Here is a 24,123-nt window from a genome sequence, read left to right on the forward strand (position 1 = left end):
GCTTAAGGTGTGTTTGGTTTGAATTTCTTGGCTGTAGAACTTGTGTTTGTGCTGAGCATTTGGCAGGTCACGCTCAAGTGTCTAGCGGTAGTTAGCCATCACTGCTGCAATCCGTCGACCGTCATACCGTCACTACATCACCAAGATGTCCTGGTGATAACGTTCACTATGTTCGTCACTGACTGAGTCTAGATTTTCGGGGAATAAATTAAGATGTAAGTCGAGGAGATGCAGTTTGAGGACACGTTGACACCCAGCTGTTTGTACGCACTAATGCACTTCTTGACAGCCTTTACAGTCAGCAGATTTATAATTTCCGAAGAAATTGGGTGCATTTGATTTGAATTACGTCTATGAATTTCTTTCAGTATCATTCACTAAGTCCTGGGAGTGGGTGTCAGCAATTACCTGCCTTATTTGCGGACCTTTCGCTCAACTCAGGAAACTTGTGCAGTTACCGAAAAGCAACTTATTCGTTGCCTAGAGCTTTCATGAAATTTCTCGTGAGCCTCTGACTGATGTGACGTGGTGGCGTGATAACTTTGTTACACACCATGAACGGCACATAAAAGACATTTTTATCTTCAGGATGCATTCTGTTTATAATTGCCAAATTTTTCTTTATGTAGTGGTGCTTTCTATCTACTGTTCCATTCGCAGATAAAACAGCAGTACTTGGTGTATCCTGCCTACATTCCCATGAAAATGGTGAAGACTTTTAAATTATCATAGACGCACCGTTTATACTCGTGATGGCGTATTTTTTCAAGAAGACATGGTTTCACATATCTCTTCCAAGTGGCTCCAATATTTCAACGTTACTGATGCATATTTGTTTCCATTGTGCAATAATACCGATTTCAGACGTGTGTTAGATGAGTCGGTGAACAAGTCGCGCTTCACTGACTTTGATCGTCAGTACAGCAGCAAACAGTGTCACTCATTGCAAAGAATTTCACAAGTTCTTTGTGTCTGTGGCGAAAATGTAAAGTTATTCTACCAGATGCAAGCAAATTAATTTCTTTAATGCCTGAACCGGGCAGTTCACACTGACCTTTTCTTTTGCCGAGTTCAGTAAGAGCTCACAAATGGCAGTATTGTTCGTAAAATGAATACCTTCTCCAGATTGGTAGTCGGGGTCTGATACGTTGCTAGAAGATAAAAGAGAACACCCTACTTGCATTTATTCAACAACTGTATATTCTGTAAGTGGTACTGATATTGGACAAACGATGAGATCACATGGAATTGCTATAGAAATTGAGAGAACACCTGGATGGTTTACAGATACACTGGTTTTGTAGAAAACAATAACGATCTGTGATATGTTTGCTTTACTCACGCCATATCATATGAACTTCGAATGCTATGTTGTTGCTGTTGTTCGCCTTACTGATCCAACCGCACAAGCTGCATGCACAGGTCAAACAGATGAACTGTAGTGCCCACAATTTACTAGTATCCACTTCCGAATCGAAGTACAGTTCACATGTTTTCGTCATAAACGTGTAAAAGCCTTCCGATGGGATTTGCCTGTTAGATAGCTGCATACATAATGAAAAACATCTGATGAATTTAAGCCATTTCTGGACGCATTAATATCTCCTTAAACTGAAAATAAAAAGAAATAAATGAAAGACTTAAAAATTTGAAAACATAGTTCTTGGAAATAACAGCGGTCTAAATTGTAATTAAATTTTTTTTATATAAGCTAATAGAAAACAGTCTAGACTGCATACAATAAGTTTCACAGATGTGAAAAAATTCGCAACACCAAAAAATAGTTGATGTAGACTAATGAAATTTCGGGAATAGATTTGCCTAGGTAGAATATTTAAGTAATTAGTACTGCAGGAGCACAGATTAATGTGAGTGCTAGATAAGCCATTGCGAATGTGTAACCGCCAGAATGTCGAATTCAAGCATGCAAACGTCCATGCACTGTGTTGTGTTGTACAGGTGCCGAATGTCCGTTTGTGGGACAGAGTTCCATACCTGTTGCTCATAGTCGGTCAATACAGGGACGGTTAATTGTGGTTTCAGATGAAGCCAGAGTTGTCGTCTGTTGACGTACCAATATGCTCGATTGGAGACAGACCTGATGATCGAGCAGGCCAAGGCAACATGATGACAATCTGTAGAGCATGTTGTATCCTGTTGAAGAACACCACCTGGAATGCTGTTCATGAATGTCAGCACAAGAGATTGAGCCACCAGACTGTACAAATTTGTAATCAGGATGTGGGGGATAACCACGAGACTGCTCCTGCTGTCATAAGAAATCGCTTCCCCGACCATAAATCCAGGTGCACGTCCATTGTGTCTAGCACACAGTCAGGCTGGTTCAAGCACTCGACTAGCCCGCTTAAAACCAACACACGACCATCACTGACAGCGAAACGTGGCCAGTTTTTATCAGAAACCACAACAGATCTCCTACCTAGCCAATGAGCTCGGGCTTGACACAAGTGAAGTGGCAAATGGCGGTGGGTTAGTGGTCAGGGGTAAATGGGATCAGGGGTCAGCAAGCTAAGGAGTACAGGGGTTTGGCCGGAGTTATGGCTGAAGTAATCGATTTGTAACAGTTCTTTGTGCCACTGTAGCGCCAACTGCTGCTCAAATTGCAAATGCAGTACAGCCGCGCGGGATTAGCCGAGCGGTGTGAGGTGCTGCAGTCATGGACTGTGCGGCTGGTCCCAGCGGAGGTTCGAGTCCTTCCTCGGGCATGGGTGTGTGTGTTTGTCCTTAGGATAATTTAGGTTAAGTAGTGTGTAAGCTTAGGGACTGATGACCTTAGCAGTTACGTCCCATAAGATTTCACACACATTTGATCATTTTGCAAATGCAGTACGATGCGCCAGAGCCGTAGGCCGAACATGATCGTCTTCCCTCTCGATAGCGCCTCGCGGCCTTCTAGGGCCCAGTCTTCTTGCGATGCACATTCTCGTGACCAATGCTGCCGACAGTCATGTACAGTGGCTACATTCCCGCCAAGTCTTTCTGCAGTGTCGCAGAAAGAACATCCAGCTTCTCGTAGCTCTATTACGCGTACACTCAAACTCAGTTAGATGTTGGTAATAGTGGCTTTGTTTCCTTAAAGGCATTCTTGACTAACATCAACTCATCACGTTCAGTCTCAAACGGAGCTAACTCTCACGACCGTTACAGGTTGTCTTCTTTTTCCTTAGCGTTTGTCCCGCGTGCTGGCGGAGTCCGCTGTTTTGGTTCGTTGTCGCCACTTCTTGCGAGCTTGTGCCGGTTTTGGATGAAGGCCTGAGATCTTGAGGTCTTCACATAGGGTGTAAAACCATCGCCATCTCGGTCGTTCTCCTGGCCGTTTCCCATTTACATCTAGGTTGAAACCAGTCTTTTCTACTGTTGTCTCGTCTGCTCTAAGGACATGCCCATAACAACGTTGGTGGCTTGCTCTAATTTTGTCTACCATTCGTGCAATATACTGTGGTATAGGCAGCGAACTTCATTATTTGTGACGTGGTAATGCAATGTCAACCCCGATGTCCACCTAAGCATTTTCGCTTCCATTACAGCAAGTCTTTCCACTACTTCCTTCGTTGAAGGGCAGCATTCAGCCCCATACAGTGCAACTAGACGGATTATCGATCGGTACTTTTGATATGAGCCTGTTCGGAATTTCCTTATGGCATAGTACTCCAGTAACGAAACGCCATTTGAGCTAAGCGCTGCTAAGGCGGTTGGAGATTCCCACACTGAGATTTCCATCGGCAGCCATTGTCGAGTCCAGGTACTTAAAAGTCCTTGCTGTTGGGAGGTCAGCGCCATTGATTCTGATGGTTACAGTGTCATGTAAATCTGTGGAAAGGTTATACGTTTTCAACACATTGAGCCGTAGTCCTACTTCTGCAACGCAGTTATTCCAGGCTTGGACTTGATGTTGCATATCATTCTTACCTTCACTGGACAGTAGCACATCATCAGCGTACAGTAACGTCCAGAGTTAGGTTTTCTAAAGGTTTCTTGTGATGCTACACATGACAGTGATAAACAGGAGAGCTGAGAGAGCAGATCCCTGATGAACTCCCACGGAAATAGGGAAGTCGTCAGATAGTCCGGCAGCTGACTGTATAAGGCCCTTCAGGTTGTGGTAGAGCAGTCTGACCCACCTAAAAAGCCTTTCAAGCACTCCATGCTCTCGCAGGGCAAGCCAAATTGTGTGGCACTCGGTGAAAGGCCTTTTCCGGGTGAGGAAGGCCAAGTCTAGATGTTTCGACTTCTCACGGTGCTTTTCGATAAGCAGTCGTGTATTTGAAGCAAACCTGGTTTGCACCCTCATAATGACACTAGCAGAACCTCTCTTATGCCACTGGCGCGAAATTTGAATGGATACCATATTTAGATACGGAAACACGCCTACCAACTTTCGTTTATGTCACACAACTCCTCCTTGGTATTTTGCAAAAACAGACATAATGTCTTATGGGATAACAGCAATCAGTGATTTTATAATGTTACTTAAAAACCGTCTTGATTGCAAATTTTTTATTCATATGACCGGTTTCGGTTCATCCAGAACCATCTTCAGATCTGATATTTCAGTTACAGGAGTAACCCGTCCAAATCCAGCAATTTTCACATGCTACGTCACATAAAAATCAAGACGGTTTTTAAGTAACATCCTCCTTGGTGGGGCGACTTTTCTTTCTGTCGTGTATTTTAAAGAGGTGACAGGTTTGGATCAGTTTTTGAAGACATTAATACTGCTACTCTATGCTGACTGCTAAAGATGGTAGCACGGAGCATGAACTTTTCTAGGATGTCGTTGTGAGGTGGCGTTAATCACAGGAAAAGAGGAATAATCATAAGTGGGAGAAGATTGGAATAATGGCGTTATTATCTGACAGTGGGAATGTTGGCCACATACGCTACTTTTTGGTGCAAATGTTATGAGAGTGACAGAAGCGAGTGCTTCTCATGTTCTCATTAAAAGCAGCAAGGCACTGCATTGTGAGCAGAGTGCAGCTCGGTTTAGCGGTGGACAGCAGCGACAGCGAAGGAGCATGCGCTTCCCAAGGTAGTGTTATAGGCCCTTTGCTGTTCCATATCTATATAAACGACTTGGGAGACAATCTGAGCAGCCGTCTTTGGTTGTTTGCAGATGACGCTGTCGTTTATCGACTAATTAAGTCATCAGAAGATGAAAACAAACTGCAAAACGATTTAGAAAAAATATCTGAACGGTGCGAAAAGTGGCAGTTGACCCTAAAGAACGAAAAGTGTGAGGTTATCCCCATGAGTACTAAAAGGAACTCGTTCAACTTCGGTTACACGATAAATCAATCTAATCTAAATGCCGTAAATTCAACTAAATACCTAGGTATTACAATTACGAACAACTTAAATTGGAAAGAACACACAGAAAATGATGTGGGGATGGCTAACCAAAGCCTGCGTTTTATTGGCAGGAAACTAAAAAACATGTAACAGACCTACTAAGGAGACTGCCTTCACTACGCTTGTCCGTCCTCTTTTAGAATACCGCTGCGCGGTGTGGGATCCTTACCAGGTAGGACTGACGGAGTACATTGAAAAAGTTCAAAGAAAGTCAGCTCGTTTTGTATTATCGCGAAACATGGGAGAGAGTGCCATAGAAATGATACAGGATTTGGGCTGGACATCATTAAAAGAAAGGCGTTTTTCGTTGTGACGGAATCTTCTCACGAAATTTCTATCACCATCTTTCTCCACCGAATGTGAAAATATTTTGTTGACGCCGACCTACACATGGATGAACGATCATCACGACAAAATAAGGGAAAACAGAGCTCGTACGGAAAGATACAGGTGTTCATTCTTTCCGCGCGCTATACGAGATTGGAATAATAGAGAATTGTGAAGGTGGTTCGATGAACCCTCTGCCAGGCACTTAAATGTGATTTGCGGAGTATCCATGTGGATGTGGATGGATAGATGTTTTTGTTTTATGAATGAGAGTAATTAGGATATTAGAGTGGAAGTTTGTATTTCGGAGACTGCGGCATGAAACGTGTTCAGTCTCTGATCCGAGGAGCTATGGTGCTTGTACACTGACGAGCCGGTGAAGTAGACATAGCGTGTTGTAGACCAGTAACCTGCCTCGTCGCATCTACCCTGATTGGGAGTATGAAGCACTGACGTGCTCATATCGACGAATGTTGCAGAGTTAACGCATACAGACATTTATGGTTAATTCTAACCGACTTGTGTTTCCACTAATCGTGCCGTGGTTAATTGCATAACAATAGTGGATGTTTGGTAGAACGTCTGCTTGCACGAGTTTTCGTTTCACAGCGTGTGGAAATATGCTCAAAAAGTTCTTGAGGGCCTCGAGGCAAGCGGAAGTCTTCCGGAACATGGCGACAATATTCTCCGCCCGGTAAGACACTCATCCACATATTCAAGTTCTTCTATGCTTTCTTACATGGTACTGAAATACTGACAAGCAGAATAGGATGCAGGCGTTCGGAAATTCCGAGCTTATTAATTTCTCGTGAGGTGTTAAGAGACATTGGGACTTTTCAGCATTTAATTTAAGCCCCAGGTTTTTCACCCACATTACCACTGAAGGCAGACCACCATTCACTTGAACAATCGCAGTATTTATATCTTCAAGTCGCACACTTGCGTAAAACTGTCAGTAGTCGTCAGAGAAGTTATTTTTACAAAGGAAAGAACCGTCGAAATATTGACATACCAGTCCCCCAGAACGTAGAACTACTTAAATCTAACTAACCGAAGGACATCATACACATCCATGCCCGAGGCAGGATTCGAACCTGCGACCGTAGCGCCTAGAACAACTCGACCACCTCGGCCGGCGCAGTGTTAGAGCTACGGTGTTTACGAAAGGCAGACTGATATTTGTCATATAGATTGAATTCGCGCGAGTGTTCAGTTGGTGATGGAGAATATATAACAGTAGGTAATATGACAATTGATCAGAAATCACAAGTCGACTGCATGTTTTCGATCTGGAGGATAGATCGGACTATGCGTTGATATAAATAAGCAATGGACTTCCTAAAGCAAATTTACAATAATGGTATCTTTGTAGTCGAAAGCTAAGCCAAAAAAAAAATTCAATAGGATTGAAATGTAAAAATAACAAGGTACTGTTCGCCAATCACCGCATTTGAGTAATAATGCCTTCTGTACATGCTCTTAATTCTTAATAGTGCAGTATAATGTAATGCCGAGTCAAAATAGTTAAATTTTATCCCTTGTTTTGTGGATCCGTAACATAGAATAGTACCTGATAGAATTTAACTTGAATTTGTGAAGGTTAGAGTATTGTGCAACGTTGCTTAGAGTATTGCGCAACGTTGCACTTGGGATCCCCGATGTGGCATTACGACTTGGAGTTAGGCAGAACGGTCTGTGGGCGTTGGCAGCTCATACGAGGACGTGTTTCTTTGTGAATTTGCAATCAGTCTCCCTGGGGGGTCAAGCGGTAATTATCACCGCCTGCTTATTGTCTTTATCTGAGTCGGCTCTACACCAGTGACTTCCAGCGCCACTACAGGGAAAGGAGACGAGCGAAGTGTGTGGTGTGCTGTCCAGTATTGAAAGCTACTAGGAGAGTTTCTTTTCTTCTGTTTGGCAATACGAACAAATGCAAATGAAAATGAGTACTGCGTAAAGATATCGTCAGTTTTGCTAGAATGTTGAACCAAGGTTTAGATTTTTCGTCAAAGGTATTACTGACCTAACGGAGAGGTGTTTCGTCTACATTCAGTGAAATGAATTACCTCAATGAATGGAACGAGACTAGAGATAGAAATGAATACAAGCACTTTCAGTAAAAGCAGACTACTTTTCACCTGTCAAAATAACATCAAGTATATTCTGTTTGACACAGAGACAGGGCATAGACAGAAATATGGAAACAACAAAAACACAGCACATTACCGTGCCTAATACGCACAGAAAAACTGTTGGCATTAAAAATAGCTTCCAGTCACCTTAGAATAGATAAATACAGGTCGTGTATGGTTTTAAGGGAATATAGTACCATTCTTCCTGCAAAACAGAGGCAAGTTCGGTGACGATAAGAAAGTGGTTAACGATCAATCATCATTCTCTCTAAAGTAGACCACAGAGGCTGTGTAATATTAAGATGTGGTGACTGTGGTGCTCAGAGAGATGCAAAAACTTAAGCTCATGCTCATAAAACCAGCTTGCTCAATGAGAGCCCTGTGAACATGGGCCCTATCGAACTGGAACACAGCATCAACACTGGGGAACAAACATTGTACCATGAGATGGACCTGATCAGCCAAAACGGTCACATAGTACTTGGCAATAATACGACCTTGCAGAGTAAACAGGGGGCCAGTGCAATACCACGATGTGGCTGACCATATCATCTACAAATCTCCGCCATGTTTCGCTCTGGGGACCTGAACTCGGCCAGAAATTGGAAACGAGACTCTTTCGTCCATAGTCCAGGTTTTACCCCCTCAGCACTTCGTTTTGCTGTTATGGGATTTGCAACACTTCAGTGACAGCGATCGTGAGCGCGAAATTTAGTGCTTCTGTGACTTTCGTAGCTGTCGTCGTCTGTTTTTCGTCGCAATCCTCTTTAGTGACCGTCAGTCACTATCTCTCAACAAACACTTTGTCCGCTTTGTGACTTAAAGGACGATGTTTCTCCGCTTTCCCTGTATGCTGTATAAATCTTCGATACAACGCCTCTTGAATAATTTGGGTTATCTTAATTAAGGAAATCCTCACCTTACGACCACCAACAATATGCCTACCTTAGAACGCACTGAGCTCTTGCACAGTGCTCTCATACCAACACAAAACACAGTTCTGATCACGACTGACGCTTCTAATGTACTGAGGGCGTTGCTCAGGTGTCGGTCGTGGTCAAATACAACAGGAAAAACTGCAATCTTGGTTAGCATCTCGCATTTATGTTCAAGCACGTATTTCTCGCGGTGTTATCACTTACTACGTGAAGAGTGAATGTAGGATTCTCGGTATTCTACAATCACTGAACACACAGGCAGATCCAACCAGAAAATAATACGTTCCAGCTCCTCCCACATAATGAGACCTTAACGAAAACATCCTCGTGAGGAACGATAAGGAATAAAGGAAGACTCTCTCTCTCTCTCTCTATCTCTCTCTCTCTCTTTTGCTAACGCCTCTCTCAGTTATCGATTTTGCATTCTCTCCTCCTTCAGTCCTTTAATCGACGTCCACCAGATGCGCCCACCAGCGCAATCTTCCTTTCTCTTATCTTAGGGCATGGGTGTGTGGGTCGTCCTTAGAGTAAGTTAGATTAAGTAGAGTGTACGACAGACAGACAGACAGAGACGGGGGAGAGAGAAGCAAGTCTTAAATCTACTTTAAAATCAATTTACCTGGAAAACCTCTTCTATTCCACTGATAAATTTCCACTTAAAACCTGGTAGTCAGTAATGAATTATTTTATGTGGAAATTTGTCAGTGAAATGGAAGGGATTGTCTAGGAGAACTGATTTTAAATTAAGTTTAAGACTTACTTGTCTATCTGTCAGACGTTTTATGTTATGGACAAATAACCAAACAAATTTGTTGCTGCATATTGAACTTCTTTCTGGGCTGTTGATAGCTGGATAATGAAGGAGTAAAAGGAGTGGACATCATTGTTCTGCTCAAATTGTGCTGGAGTTTTGTGCGAACTATCAGTTTAATAAGTCGCAGCTGTAAAATACTAACGCGAGTTCTTTACAGACGAATGGAAAAACTGGTAGAATCCGACCTCGGGGAAGATCAGTTTGGATTCCGTAGAAATGTTGTAACACGTGAGGCAATACTGACCCTACGGATTATCTTAGAAGCTAGAATAAGAAAAGGCAAACCTACGTTTCTAGCATTTGTAGACTTAGAGAAAGCTTTTGACAATGTTGACTGGAATACACTCTTTCAAATTCTGAAGGTGGCAGGGGTACAATACAGGGAGCGAAAGGCTATTTACAATTTGTACAGAAACCAGATGGCAGTTATTAGAGTCGAGGGGCATGAAAGGAAAGCAGTGGTGGGGAAGGGAGTAAGACAGGGTTGTAGCCTATCACCGATGTTATTCAATCTGTATATTGAGCAAGCAGTAAAGGAAACAAAAGAAAAATTCGGAGTAGGTATTAAAATCCATGGAGTAGAAATAAAAACTTTGAGGTTCGCCGATGACATCGTAATTCTGTCAGAGACAGCAAAGGACTTGGAAGAGCAATTGAACGGAATGGATAGTGTCTTGAAAGGAGGATATAAGATGACCATCAACAAAAGCAAAACGAGGATAATGGAATGTAGTCGAATTAAGTCGGGTGATGCTGAGGGAATTAGATTAGGAAGTGAGACACTTAAAGTAGTAAAGGAGTTTTTCTATTTGGGGAGAAAAATAACTGATGATGGTCGAAGTAGAGAGGATATAAAATGTAGACTGACAATGGCAAGAAAAGCGTTTCTGAAGAAGAGAAGTTTGTTAACATCGAGTATAGATTTAAGTGTCAGGAAGTCATTTCTGAAAGTATTAGTATGGAGTGTAGCCATGTATGGAAGTGAATCATGGGCGATAAATAGTTTGGACAAGAAGAGAATAGAAGCTTTCGAAATGTGGTGCTACAGAAGAATGCTGAAGATTAGATGGGTAGATCACATAACTAATGAGGAAGTATTGAATCGGATTGGGGAGAAGAGAAGTTTGTGGCACAACTTGACCAGAAGAAGGGATCGGTTGGTAGGACATGTTCTGAGGCATCAAGGGATCACCAATTTAGTATTGGAGGGCAGCGTGGAGGGTAAAAATCGTAGAGGGAGACCAAGAGATGACTACACTAAGCAGATTCAGAAGGACGTAGGTTGCAGTAGGTACTGGGAGATGAAGAAGCTTGCACAGGATATAGTAGCATGGAGAGCTGCATCAAACCAGTCTCAGGACTGAAGACCACAACAACAACAAGTTTTGTGATGGCGCAAACGAAATGCGTACCTCCTTGAAGGGGTACCTGAATGACTTCTGTGGGTGAACAAACACACATATTTCTTACTTCTTGCTTCTGTGCAATCGATACTTTTTCTATAAGTGATGGGTTATTTCCTAAGCCATTGCTCAGTGGAAGTAAGTAAAATATCGCATGAGGTTGAAAGATTTGTTTCCAAAATTAATACTTATACTAAGACAGAGTGTTACTAAACTTAATTGTCTGAGAATCTCAGTAACACACTTCTTCCACTTCAAGATGCCATCAACATGTACACCCAAAAATTTGGAGCATTCTACCCTGTTTAATGATTACTCATCATGTGCTACGTCACCTGTCAGTATTACTTCATCTGTTTTACGGAACTAAATGTAGTGTTTTTTCTTTTATTTTGGGGAGTCTTTGTACAGAGAACCACTTAATGATTCATTCGAAAAGATCATTAACCAACTTTTCTGTTACTTTCTCTCTAATGGGATTTATTATAATAGAAGTATCATCCACAAAAAAAATTGCTTCTTGAATGTTAAGCGAAAGGTCATGCACATACACAAAGAATATGAGTGGACCCAAAATTGAACCCCTTGGAACTCCCTGTGTGATTTCTTCTTTTTTCGCAGCCATTAAAATTTTTTACCTTTCTGATATTGTCTGAATTATTCAGCACAACCTTTGGCACTCTGTTTGTTGCAGTAAGCGCGATTCAAACTAGGTACAGCCATCAGTTCCATAAAACTTGAATTTTCCTAAGGTAGTAAGATGAACCACACAGTCAAACGTCTAGGAAGGAACACAAAAAATACCATCTGCTGATATATTGTTATTTAATGCTTGTGCTGTTTAATGAGTGAATGTGTAAATAGCATTATCAGTTGAGCTACCCTTATGGAATCCAAACTGCGATATGCTAAGTAAATTGTTTACACTTAAGTGTGCGACTACTCTTTAGTACATTAGTTTTTCGAATATTTTGTAAATATATGTCAGTAAGGAAATTAGCCAGTAATTCTCTAAGACTGTCTTGTTATCTGCAAGAGCACGGTGCGGAGAAAGGAATTAAAAAAAACTTTCGGCTTGTAAAATTCTTGCAGTGGGCTTAATTTAATAATCACAACCAGTTAATTTTCGTATCGAGGGAGAAGTATACACCGAAACTGCAGTACAGCCTTTTGCAGCTTTAGTGGTTTGTACAGAGTCCTGCTGGAATTTTTCAAGGTGTCCTTATTGTTATATACAAATTTAGCATGTCACTTAAACACTGATTTACGTATCTTGTCACACAACTCCCCATTATTATCCAAAATCTTTTCAAATTCTTGTTGAATCAAATTCCTTAAATGCTACAGATTTAATGGTTTTGTTTTTCATTATCTCCCATACATAAAAACCACACGGTGTGGGGTCCAGTGATCTCGAAGGCCAATCGATTTTAGCTCGTCTTCGCCTCCAACCGTGAAAACTGTCATCCGAAAGTGCACAAACGTGTATTCGGTAGATCGGTGGAGCACTGTCTTGTAACCAAATGAGACTGTTCCGTACAGCTTTATGTACAGCATTATTGTCTAATTCAATAATTTCTCCTAATATTTCACGATACCTTTGAGCAGTCATGGTTCGATTGAAAAAAACAAGGGCCTATGACTCCTTTGCTGCATATAACGCCCCAAACGTTAGTTCCGGGCACATTTAACTCACCCACTATTACAAATCGCTGATTTACTAAAATTAAAACTCGTTTCATGAAATGACAGGATTGTTTTGTAAAAGTTAAGAAAGATCTCTTTCACTGCATATCACATACTACTCACTCTTCGATCAGGATCATCCTCGATTAGCGCGTATACCAGTGCAAGACACTAATGCTCCACATGTAATGCTTCCATCATTCCCCTTACACTTATGTCGAAAAAATGTATTTCCTTGGAATCTCTTCTTGTAGATTTCTTGAGTAACAGAACGAATGGCTGTGCAACGAGCTACAGATCTTCGCTAATTATTAATTGTGGGTGACCACTTAACTAAGCTAAAGAACTTGTCATATGCAACCTTCGATTTAATTTGCGGATAGTTTACCTGCATCACGGCTGTATGTGCGAGAGCTAAGGAATATCGTCTTGAGTCTCACATTTTCGATCATATTTCCACCGCAGCTGAAAAAAAAGAACAACAAGCACGAGCTATTCTGTAGATAATTTTATGTTCATCTATGTTCATAATGTGAACTTCGCCCGCTTACAGTGAATGCACAAACTACGCTATGGCTCAGATGGCTACAGACAAACCGGGTCTGACTTCAGTCTCAGATTTTAGGGTATATTTCTGAATTACTTAGCTAAAATTTAACTATGGATAGAAATGTGCAACTGTTAACTGGCGTATGCCACACCCGGTAGACGTGAGAGACACTTGGAGACAATGGAAGGATTTAGAATGATTATATAACGGTAAGCAAAAATTTTCGAAATCCGACTTTAACCTGTAAGACATTTCCAGGGACATGTGTGGACTCTGATCGTAGGTTATTGTTTATTAACTGTAGATTAAGATTGAAGAAACTGAAAAAGGAAATTAAGGTTACGGGATCTGTATACGCGTAAACTGAGGAAGTCAGAGGTTGTTGGGAGTCTCGTAGGGAGCGTTAGTCAGCGTTTGCTTAAACAGGGGAAAGGTAAACAATAGAGACTGAGTGGGTAGCTCTGAGAGACGAAAATGTGAATCCAGTACAGAACCAGATAGGTAAAAAGACAAATCTACTAGAAACCTCACAAAATACAGGAGTTATTGAAATGTAACAATGTATCCAGTGAAGCAGCCGAGAGGGAATACATACCTCTAAAAAGAAGACTGACGTAGAATGTGAAGTAACTAAACAGGAATGGCTAGAACACAGGTGGGTTGCAAAAGCACGACTAGACGAAAGACAGACAGAGCAGTTAAAAATAGAATGTGTTGTGTCAATATCAAGAGCTGAGATAACAAGACAGTGTAAAGCAAAGAAGGGAAAACCGAAAATTAGAAGGGAAATACGTAAGGGCTAAAGAAGGGCAACGAAGATCCAGACAGTATTAAAGATAAGAGTAAAAAATGATGAGATGAGCAGTATGATACTGCGAGAAGAATTAGAGAAAAAAGCCCCTGGAGTAGAGGACATTCTCTCACAATTAATGAGATCCTTCGGGGAGCCACATGTGATAAAATTATTCCTTCTGGCACACAATAAATATGAAACTGGCAGACTACCCTCATACTTCAAAAAGAATATAATAACACCAGTTCCAAAGAGTTCAGGTGACGACAGATGTGAGTATTAAAGGACCATTTGTTCAACAGTCCATGGTTGCCAAATACCCATACGAAGCATATACAACAGAATGGAAAAAAAATGTAATCTGCCACTTTTTAAGAGAGTTTATTTTACCTTTACCAATTTCAGGATTTTTTACTCAGCATTAGAAGGCGGTTACATTTGTACATTTATAAGGACATAAGTTTTGCATAAATTCTTGCATAAACGGAATGTAGTCGCATTAAATTATTCGACGCTAAGGAGACTAGATTAAGGAATGAAACAGAAAAAGTAGTAGACAGGCTTTACTATTTGATCAGCAGTATAACTGATGATGACAGCAGTACAGAGAATTTGAAATGCAGATTTTTTATAGCAAGGAAGCATATTTGGAAAAGGGATTACTTAACATCTTATATCAATTTAAGTGTTCGGAAATTTTTTCTAATGGTGTTTGTGTGCAGTCTAATCTTGTGAAGAATGAAAAATGAATGAAAAACAGTTCGAACAAGAAGAGAATAGACGGTTTCAAAATATGATGCTACAAAAGAATGCTGACGATTAGGCTGGTGGACTGACAAAAAAGGAAGATTAGAGTTCAGTATCCTGTCAAGCAATAAATTAGATGGTACTGAATCGAATTGGGGAAGAAAAAAATTTTGGCACGTCTAAAGGGATCGTTTGTGAGGATACATCCATCGACATCAAGGAATAGACAGTTTCGTAATGGATACATGTGTGAGGGATAAAAATATTAGAGGATGACCTAGGTAGCTCCAAATGGATAGAGGTAGCAGTAGTGAAGCAGAGATGAAGAGGAATGCTCATGATAGACTAGCTTGAAAAGCTGATCAAACCGGTTCTCGGAAAGAAAAGAGCAGGGCCACAAACACAACCATAAAGACAACTATTTCAAATAAATTGAACGCTAAAATTAGCGTTTGCGTTGGCAATACTTAAAAAAAGGGATAGATCAAAATAAATAAACACAGTCATAAACAAAAGCGAAGACAGATGTATGAATGTGAAACATCGTTTCAGTGTGAGCATAGTGTGGAAAATTCATAGGGCTGAAACAGAAAGCAGCCATAAAGCTAGGGTCAAAATAGATGTCTTTTGTCCAATTTACACTTAAAATAACTTATTCCTGTGTATGGAAGAAACAGAGAAGTGAGAGCTGTAACTAAATGAACAGAACGCCTCCGGTGTTCTGTCAAACGAACCCATCACTGGATATTCGAAAGAATAAAACTACAAACTAAGCATAATTTTCAGACGGATGACGGCATCTAATTTAAAAAAAAAACGAATAAATTAATGCTAGAGAATAATTAGATTCTTAAGATGACGAAATAACGTATTTAACCAATGGTAGAGAAGCAACTACTATTAGAGAAGGATGGAAGAGGTTGCCGACGGCCTTGTCGCAGTGGTAACACCGGTTCCCGTCAGATCACCGAAGTTAAGCGCTGTCGGGCTGGGCTAGCACTTGGATGGGTGACCATCCAGTCTGTCGAGTGCTGTTGGCAATCGGGGTGCACTCAGCCTTTGTGAGGCACACTGAGTAGATACTTGATCGAGCTCCGGTCTCGTAAACTGACAAACGGCCAAGCGCGCAGTGTGCTGACCACATGCCTTTCCATACCCGCATCCAGTGACACCTGTGGGCTGAGGATGGCCCGGCGGCCGGTCGGTACCGTTGGGCCTTTCGAGACTTGTTTGGACTGATTTTTTTTCTTTTTTTTCCACTTCTGTGTGTATGTGTATTTGTGTATGACTTGTAACACCGTTCGGCGGACACACGAGCGAACTACTGCAGTAGCTGGACTCGTCGCAGCATATCGCTGTGACAGGCGTGCGCCGGACTCGGCGCATCAGCGGCGATTCAGAGTTGTGTGACGTCACCCTGTGGTTCTGGCGGTATCTGCGCGCAGCTATCTGCGGATGGTACGCGGATGCACGCAGTAGGCAGCAGGTGCGCGCGCCCTGCCAGTGGCTTATCGGGACCGCGTGGTTGCGTGTCCGGCCGCGAAACTGGAAAATTTCCGCTCTGTTGCATGTGACGGCTAATTAATGCGAACGGTTCACTCGCGCGGCGTGTGAGGTAAACAAGACAGTCAGCTGTTGTAGGGGGCTGCAACTGCCACTACATCTGTTAACCTCAAGCAACCACGTGATCCGTAGCGGTGGGTGCGTCGTGTACCAGTATTATTTCTTAAAGAACAACACATTCGCCTTTGCGTGTAGAAATTATTTGCTTCGCAAGTACAGATTCGGCCTATGCGCCATTTTCAACAGGTACAGCAAAAAATTTTGCTTCAGCACAATGCAGACTTGCAAAATCCTCCGACATCCATACATTTCTAAAATGTGCCGAAGCAAAATCTTTTGCTGTACCATATGACCCAAAGGTCGAAACTGCAATTGTGAAATAAAAGATCTCTGCAGTCAACACCAATATGATGTCCTTTAAAAAATGCTGCATGACTGCGAAACCCGGCATGAGAAATTAATCAGTACCATTTTGTCCCTTCCCAATTGAACGGGTAATAGGAAGAAAGTGCTAACCCTCAATTTAGTAACAATTAATCTTGTGTGAATTATGTGTGTGAATTCCCCAGATGCTGGACACATGTATTTGCACATGTGCTGCTAATAATCGGTGTACTGCATAAACTGTTTTGTTTTACCAATATCCTTACCTTTGAACTTAATCAAAAACAAAATGTACGGATCCAGGTTACGCTTCGGCAGGGGGTCCTTTTTGTTACCATCATTACTCCACCCACCCAATCAAAGATAATTTATCTTAACACCCTCACTTCTAGCCTGTCACGGATGCAAGCGATTTCAGTAGTAATACTAAAAATATATAAAATGTGCTAACACAGTAATAATTAGTTCACATCAATGCCTTGACCATCGCTCTGGCATGGTTCCCAAAAAATTGCAGTTACAGGGAAATACATCGTTTGAAATTGGTCCGACCGAAAATTTAAGATGTATGTGTGTCATGTGCCATTCTCCACTGTAAAAAGAAGGCTATGAAGTGGCGTCTGATTGGATCACGTTTAAGAAGAGGGGGGATGGGGGACGAATGCTTCTTATACAGGGTGGCCAGAAAGAGCCTGGAGAACTTGTAAGGATGTTGTGTTGATGAATAAATGTTAAGAACAAGAAATCGACAGGTTTCACCGTTTTCGATTTAACTAAATTGACGTTAGCCGACCAGGTCGTTGCGCGGGCATATGCAATCGCATGCACGCTCTTAAATGCGATAATACACAGACACTGTGGTTCCCTCAGTGTTGTTCAAATAGCACAAACATCTGGGGTTCCTGAGATTGATTCAAATGCTGATTACCCGTTAAAGTCTACCTTTTTTTTTTAAAGACATCAAAAGCCGCGTTTGTTCGGGTTGAGGAAACCAAACTAAATACGTTGGGCGATTCTGTCTCCGGCAGACTGCTTGAATTTGCGCGCCCAGCGACCTGACTGATTAACTTCAGTACTAATTAAATCGGGAATGGTAATGCGTATCGAATTATTTCCATCATGACCTACCCTGAAACACCCTTAAAAAGTTTTCGCACTGTTTCTGTGTATATACAAATACACTTAAGCACCAAACAAACTGGTAGGGCTTGAGTATTCAGATACAGGGATACGTAAACAGGCAGAATAGGGCGCTGCGGTCGGCAACTCCTACATAAGACAAGAAGTGTCTGGCGTACTTGGTAGATCTGTTACTTCTGGTACAATGGCAAGTTATCATGATTTAAGCGAGTGTGAAAGTGGTGTTATAATTGGCGCACGAGCAATGGGACACAGCAGGTAGCAATGAAGTGGGGATTTTCCAGTACGACCTTTTCGCGAGAATACTGTGAATATCAGGAATCCGCTAAAACATCAAATCTCCAACATTCCTGAGGCCAGAAAAAGATCCTACAACAACGGGAACAACGGCGACTAAAGAGAACGTTACAGAAGATCAACCCTACCGCAAATTGCTGCATATTTCAATGCTGGGCCATCAAGAAGTGTCAGTGTGTGAGCCATTCAACGAAACATCATCGATATGGGTTTTCGGATCCGAAGGTACACTTGTGTATCCTTGATAGCTGCACAACACAAAGCTTTACGCCTCGCTTGGGCCCGTCAACACCGACATCGGTCTGTTTGTTGCTCGAAACATGTTGCCTGGTCGCACGAGTCTCGTTTCAAGTTCTATCGAGCGGATGGACGTGTACGGGCATGGAGACCACCTCATGAATCCATGGAGCCTACTTGTCAGCAGGGAACTGATCAACCTGGTGGAGGCTCTGTTATGGCGTAGGGCGTTTGCAGTTGGATTTATATGTGACCCCTCATACGTATGGATACGACTCTGAAGGACGACAGATACGTAAGAATACAGTTTGATCATCTGCATCCATTCATGTCCGTTGTGCATTCCCACGGACTTGGACAATTCCAGCAGGAACACTCTTCTGAGTTTAAACACTTATACCAGTCTCCCCGGGCATGAATATCACTGGGCATATCTAAGATGCATTGCAACGTACTGTTCAGAAGACATCTCCACCCCGTCGTACTCTTACGTGTTTGTGGACATCCCTGTAGGACTTATGGTGCCATTTACTTCCAGCACTACTTCAGACATTATTCGAGTCCATTCCATGTCGTGTTGCGGCACTTCTGCGCGCTCCCGATTGCCCTACACGCTATTAGGCAGCGGAAATTGTTTCTTTGGCTATTCAGTGTATATGCCTTCTAGTATGACAGGTGGCACTTAAATATTTCTGTTTGCTGATGATACAAGGGGCTACAAAATACAAACACGAATTATTTACAGACGAATAGAAAAACTGGTAGAAGCCCACCTCGGGGAAGATCAGTTTGGATTCCGTAGAAATGTTGGAACACGTGAGGCAATACTGATTCTTTGACTTATCTTAGAAGATAGATTAAGGAAAGGCAAGCCTACATTTCTAGCATTTGTAGACTCAGAGAAAGCTTTCGACAATGTTGACTGGAATACTCTCTTTCAAATTCTGAAGGTGGCAGGGGTAAAATACAGGGAGCGAAAGGCCATTTACAATTTGTACAGAAACCAGATGGCAGTTATAAGAGTTGAGGGGCATGAAAGGGAAGCAGTGTTTGGGAATGGACTGATACAGGGTTAAAGCCTATGCCCGATGTTATTCCACCTGTATATTGAGCAAGCAGTAAAGGAAACAAAAGAGAAATTCTCAGTGGGAATTAAAATCCATGAAGAAGAAATAAAAACTTTGATGTTCGCCTATGACATTGTAATTCTGTCAGAGACAGCAAAGGATGTCAGAGACAGCAGAGGACCTGGAGGAGCAGTTGGACGGAACGGACAGTGTCTTGAAAGGAGGATATAAGATGAACACCAACAAAAGCAAAACGAGGATAATGGAATGTAGTCGAGTTAACTCGGGTGATGCTGAGGGAATTAGATTAGGAAATGAGACACTTAAAGTAACAAATGATTTTTGCTATTTGGGGAGAAAAATAACTAATGATGGTGAAGTAAAGAGGATATAAAATGTGGACTGTAAATGGCATGGAAAGCGTTTCTAAAAAAGAGAAATTTGTTAACATCGAGTATAGAATTAAGTGTCAGGAAGTCGTTTCTGAAAGTATTTGTATGTAGTGTAGCCACATATGGTAGTGAAACATGAACGATAAATAGATTGGATAAGCTTTCAAAATGTGGTGCAACAGAAGAATGCTGAAGATTAGATGGGCAGATCACATAACTAACGAGGAGGAACTGGGGAGAAGAAAAATTTGTGGCACAACTTGTCTAGAAGAAGGGATCGGGTGGTAGGACATGTTCTGAGGTATCAAGAGATCACCAATTTAGTACTGGAGGGCAGCGTGGAAGGTAAAAATTGTAGAGGGAGAGCAAGAGATGAATTCAGTAAGCAGATTCAGAAGGATGTCGGTTGCAGCAGATACTGGAAGATGAAGAAGCTTGCAAAGGACAGAGTAGCATGGAGAGCTGTATCAAACCATTCTCTGGACTGAAGACCACAACAACAACAACAACAACGATATAAAATCGAAGTGCCTGCTCCTCATTATTAGTATTTCAGTTAGCACTACGATTGTTGGGACTGTTCTGCAGACTACGGCTATTCGAGTGCGGCAAATCCCAATTCTCTTTCCACCTATCTTACGAAATACTTAGTTTTTCAATTTGTTTAGTCTTACTCAACTACCTGTGATTTTCTGGTTTTACCTGTGGACTCATGAAACGTTTCGGGTTAGTTGTTGACAGGAGCTCTCAGCCTGTGAATTGATGCCTTTACCTGTCTCTAGTGATTCTGTGGCAGTCAGGCCAAAAAACTAGTTACGCCCAATGTGCCCACCGTCTTAAAACGTCAACATTAAAGTCACTCACATTAATGTCGGACAGTGTTTTCATTCTCGGGCAGAGAACATATTAGATGTAACTATTATATAAGAGAGAACTTTTCAGAATGAGTAAAATTTCTGATTGTTAAATATACAGCTGACCTCTGGATGATCTGAATTTGACCGAAATCGACAGCCGAAAAAAAATTACCGACACAGCTGTCTATTGTGTAACACAGTTCCCAATATTTCTAAAAGCTGTTCAAAACAGTCTACATTAAGTATTTGTGGCTTGGTTTGTCTTCTTGAATCATCTTCTGTCACGTGAGAGGGAAGGACTTTTGGCTAACAAACTTTCCTTTCTTTTTTCATCGGTGTGTAATCATCACTTCGGCCGAACCAAACTAGTGGCCAAATTCCCATTCGTCAAGACGGAAAAAATCGAAACGTAGGATAGAGAAGTATACATTCAGTCTGAAAGTTGGTGGTACTTTCACCTTCTTTTCTGATTCCGTTTCCTTAATTCGAAATAAATCGAACTGCGAAGTTGATGAGATACAGCCTGTTCAACGTAAGCTCGACATAGATTTAAACATGACACAAGGTACTTTCACTTTACGTGTTACGAGACGGAAGCCAATTTTTCGCCTACCTCTAAGGTTTAAACAACCAGGCCTCATCGTGTACAGTGACGAGCGATTATAATAACAACACCTAAAACAAAATTTCCTTCCAATTCGTTCCAAAAATGTGAATGACATGCATGAAATGATTCTGTGGAGGTCCGCTCTGTCATTTGTAAAACGGAATTAATAAACGTGAAATTTGTCAATATGTGATCAGTCGAAAGAAAACATATTCGAACTGAGAAAACCTGTCACAAACACAGTATACTCCACATGCGTGAGCAATATGTGCCGGACTAAGTGTATCAATGATAACCCAATACAGACCCAAGTAATATGCTCAATAAGGACAATACTAACCACATATCGTCCAGTAATATCCTAACCTTTCCGTATCTCAATCCGAGAGAATTTTGTGCATTAGCTTTGGTAGGTCCGGTGTCCCATCGTACCGCTCTAATCACAACAACGTGGTTCGCAACATTGTTTTTTTGTTGTTTTTTTGTTATGCCATCGTAACTTATAATGAAATGTTTTGAATACACGAAAGTACGTCTTGTCTTCTATCTGTTTGAGTCTTGATTAATCAATATCCTCATTCACTCGTAAAGAACAATATATGTTTTTTTTATATATCTTCATAATATCGAAACCACCAGGCAGTTACAGAGAAGCATTTTCATTTCTACGCCCACAGCGTGGCCACCGATGTGTGTAAGATACGGAAGGTAGATAAACTGGCGACTATAGTGCGTCTGCGCCTCGCAACTGTATACCCACATTTGTAGGACATTGTGGTTACACAGCAGTAAATGCTTCGACAATTTTCACCAGTAGGCAGTTTTTCTATGCTCCGTTGATTATCAGTATTTTCGCTATTACTACTACTAACCGCATTTATTTGCAGCTAAGTTAAGTCTTCCGCAATTAGTAACTGCTTCACTGGCAAGACGCCTTAGCCTTTTACGACGGTACTAGCTGGAGATGTAAACCTCCCGTCCGCAAGAAGATCATTTGAGACGGAGCGTTAGCACCTATTAGCAACAATCTGTCCGTTTAACAGTGTCTTCCTGAAAAAGCAAACGAAACCTGAGACAGTGACCTCTGAAATTGAATAAGCAGACGTAATGGAAGAAGCGGCGTACAAGCAGACACAACACAGACTATTCCAGCGTTACTAGACATGTTGTTGTTGTTGTGGTCTTCAGTCCTGAGACTGGTTTGATGCAGCTCTCCGTGCTACTCTATCCTGTGCAAGTTTCTTCATCTCCCAGTAAATACTGCAACCTCCATCCTTCTGAATCTGCTTATTGTATTCACCTCTTGGTCTCCCTCTACGATTTTTACTCTCTACGCTGCCCTCCAATACTAAATTGGTGATCCCTTGATGCCTCAGAACATGTCCTACCAACCTATCCCTTCTTCTGGTCAAGTTGTGCCACAAACTTCTCTTCTCCCCAATCCTATTCAATAGTTCCTCATTAGTTATGTGATCTACCCATCTAATCTTCAGCATTCTTCTGTAGCACCACATTTCGAAAGCTTCTATTCTCTTCTTGTCCAAACTATTTATCGTCCATGTTTCACTTCCATACATGGCTACACTCCATACAAATACTTTCAGAAATGACTTCCTAACACTTAAATCTATAATTGATGTTAACAAATTTCCCTTCTTCAGAAACGCTTTCCTTGCCATTGCCAGTCTACATTTTATATACTCTATACATCGACCATCATCAGTTCTTTTGCACCCCAGATAGCAAAACTCCTTTACTACTTTAAGTGTCTCATTTCCTAATCTAATTCCCTCAGCATCACCCGACTGATTTCGACTACATTCCATTATCCTCGTTTTGTTTTTGTTGATGTTCATCTTATATCCTTTCAAGACGCTATCCATTCCATTCAACTGCTCTTCCAAGTCCTTTGCTGTCTCTGACAGAATTACAATGTCATCAGCGAACCTCAAAGTTTTTATTTCTTTTCCATGGATTTTAATACCTACTCCGAATTTTTCTTTTGTTTCCTTTACTGCTTGCTCAATATACAGATTGAATAACATCGAGGACAGGCTACAACCCTGTCTCACTGCCTTCCCAACCGTTGCTTCCCTTTCATATCCCTCGACTCTTATAACTGCCATCTGGTTTCTGTACAAATTGTAAATAGCCTTCCGCTCCCTGTATTTTACCCCTGCCACCTTTAAAATTTGAAAGATAGTATTCCAGTGAACATTGTCAAAAGCTTTTTTTAAGTCTACAAATGCTAGAAACGTAGGTTTACCTTTCCTTAATCTATTTTCTAAGATACGTCGTAAGGTCAGTATTGCCTCTGGTGTTCCAGTATTTCTACGGAATCCGAACTGATCTTCCCCGAGGTCGGCTTCTACCAGTTTTTCCATTCGTCTGTAAAGGATTCGTGTTAGTATTTTGCAGCTGTGACTTACTAAACTGATAGTTTGGTAGTTTTCACACCTGTTAACATCTGTTTTCTTTGGGATTGGAATTATTATATTCTTCTTGAAGTTTGAGGGTATTTCGCCTGTCTCGTACATCTTGCTCACCAGAGGGTAGAATTTTGTCAGGACTGGCTCTCCCAAGGCTATCAGTAGTTCTAATGGAATGTTGTCTACTCCCAGGGCCTTGTTTCGACTCAGGTCTTTCAGTGCTCTGTCAAACTCTTCACGCAGTATCGTATCTCCCATTTCATCTTCACCTGCATCCTCTTCCATTTCCATAATGTTGTCCTCAAGTACATCGTCCTTGTATAGACCCTCTATATACTCCTACCACCTTTCTGCTTTCCCTTCTTTGCTTAGAACTTTGTTTCCATCTGA

The 24,123-nt window shown here is 41.5% G+C and overlaps 1 pseudogene; it reads left to right on the forward strand.

Moving 5' to 3' along the window:
• The first annotated feature begins 15,682 nt into the window (after positions 1 to 15,682).
• On the forward strand, positions 15,683 to 15,800 carry LOC126274379 (5S ribosomal RNA; annotated as a pseudogene).
• Positions 15,801 to 24,123: the final 8,323 nt, after the last annotated feature.

The sequence above is a fragment of the Schistocerca gregaria genome, chromosome 5 (assembly GCF_023897955.1).
Source record: "Schistocerca gregaria isolate iqSchGreg1 chromosome 5, iqSchGreg1.2, whole genome shotgun sequence".
In the NCBI taxonomy this organism is placed as follows: domain Eukaryota; kingdom Metazoa; phylum Arthropoda; class Insecta; order Orthoptera; family Acrididae; genus Schistocerca; species Schistocerca gregaria.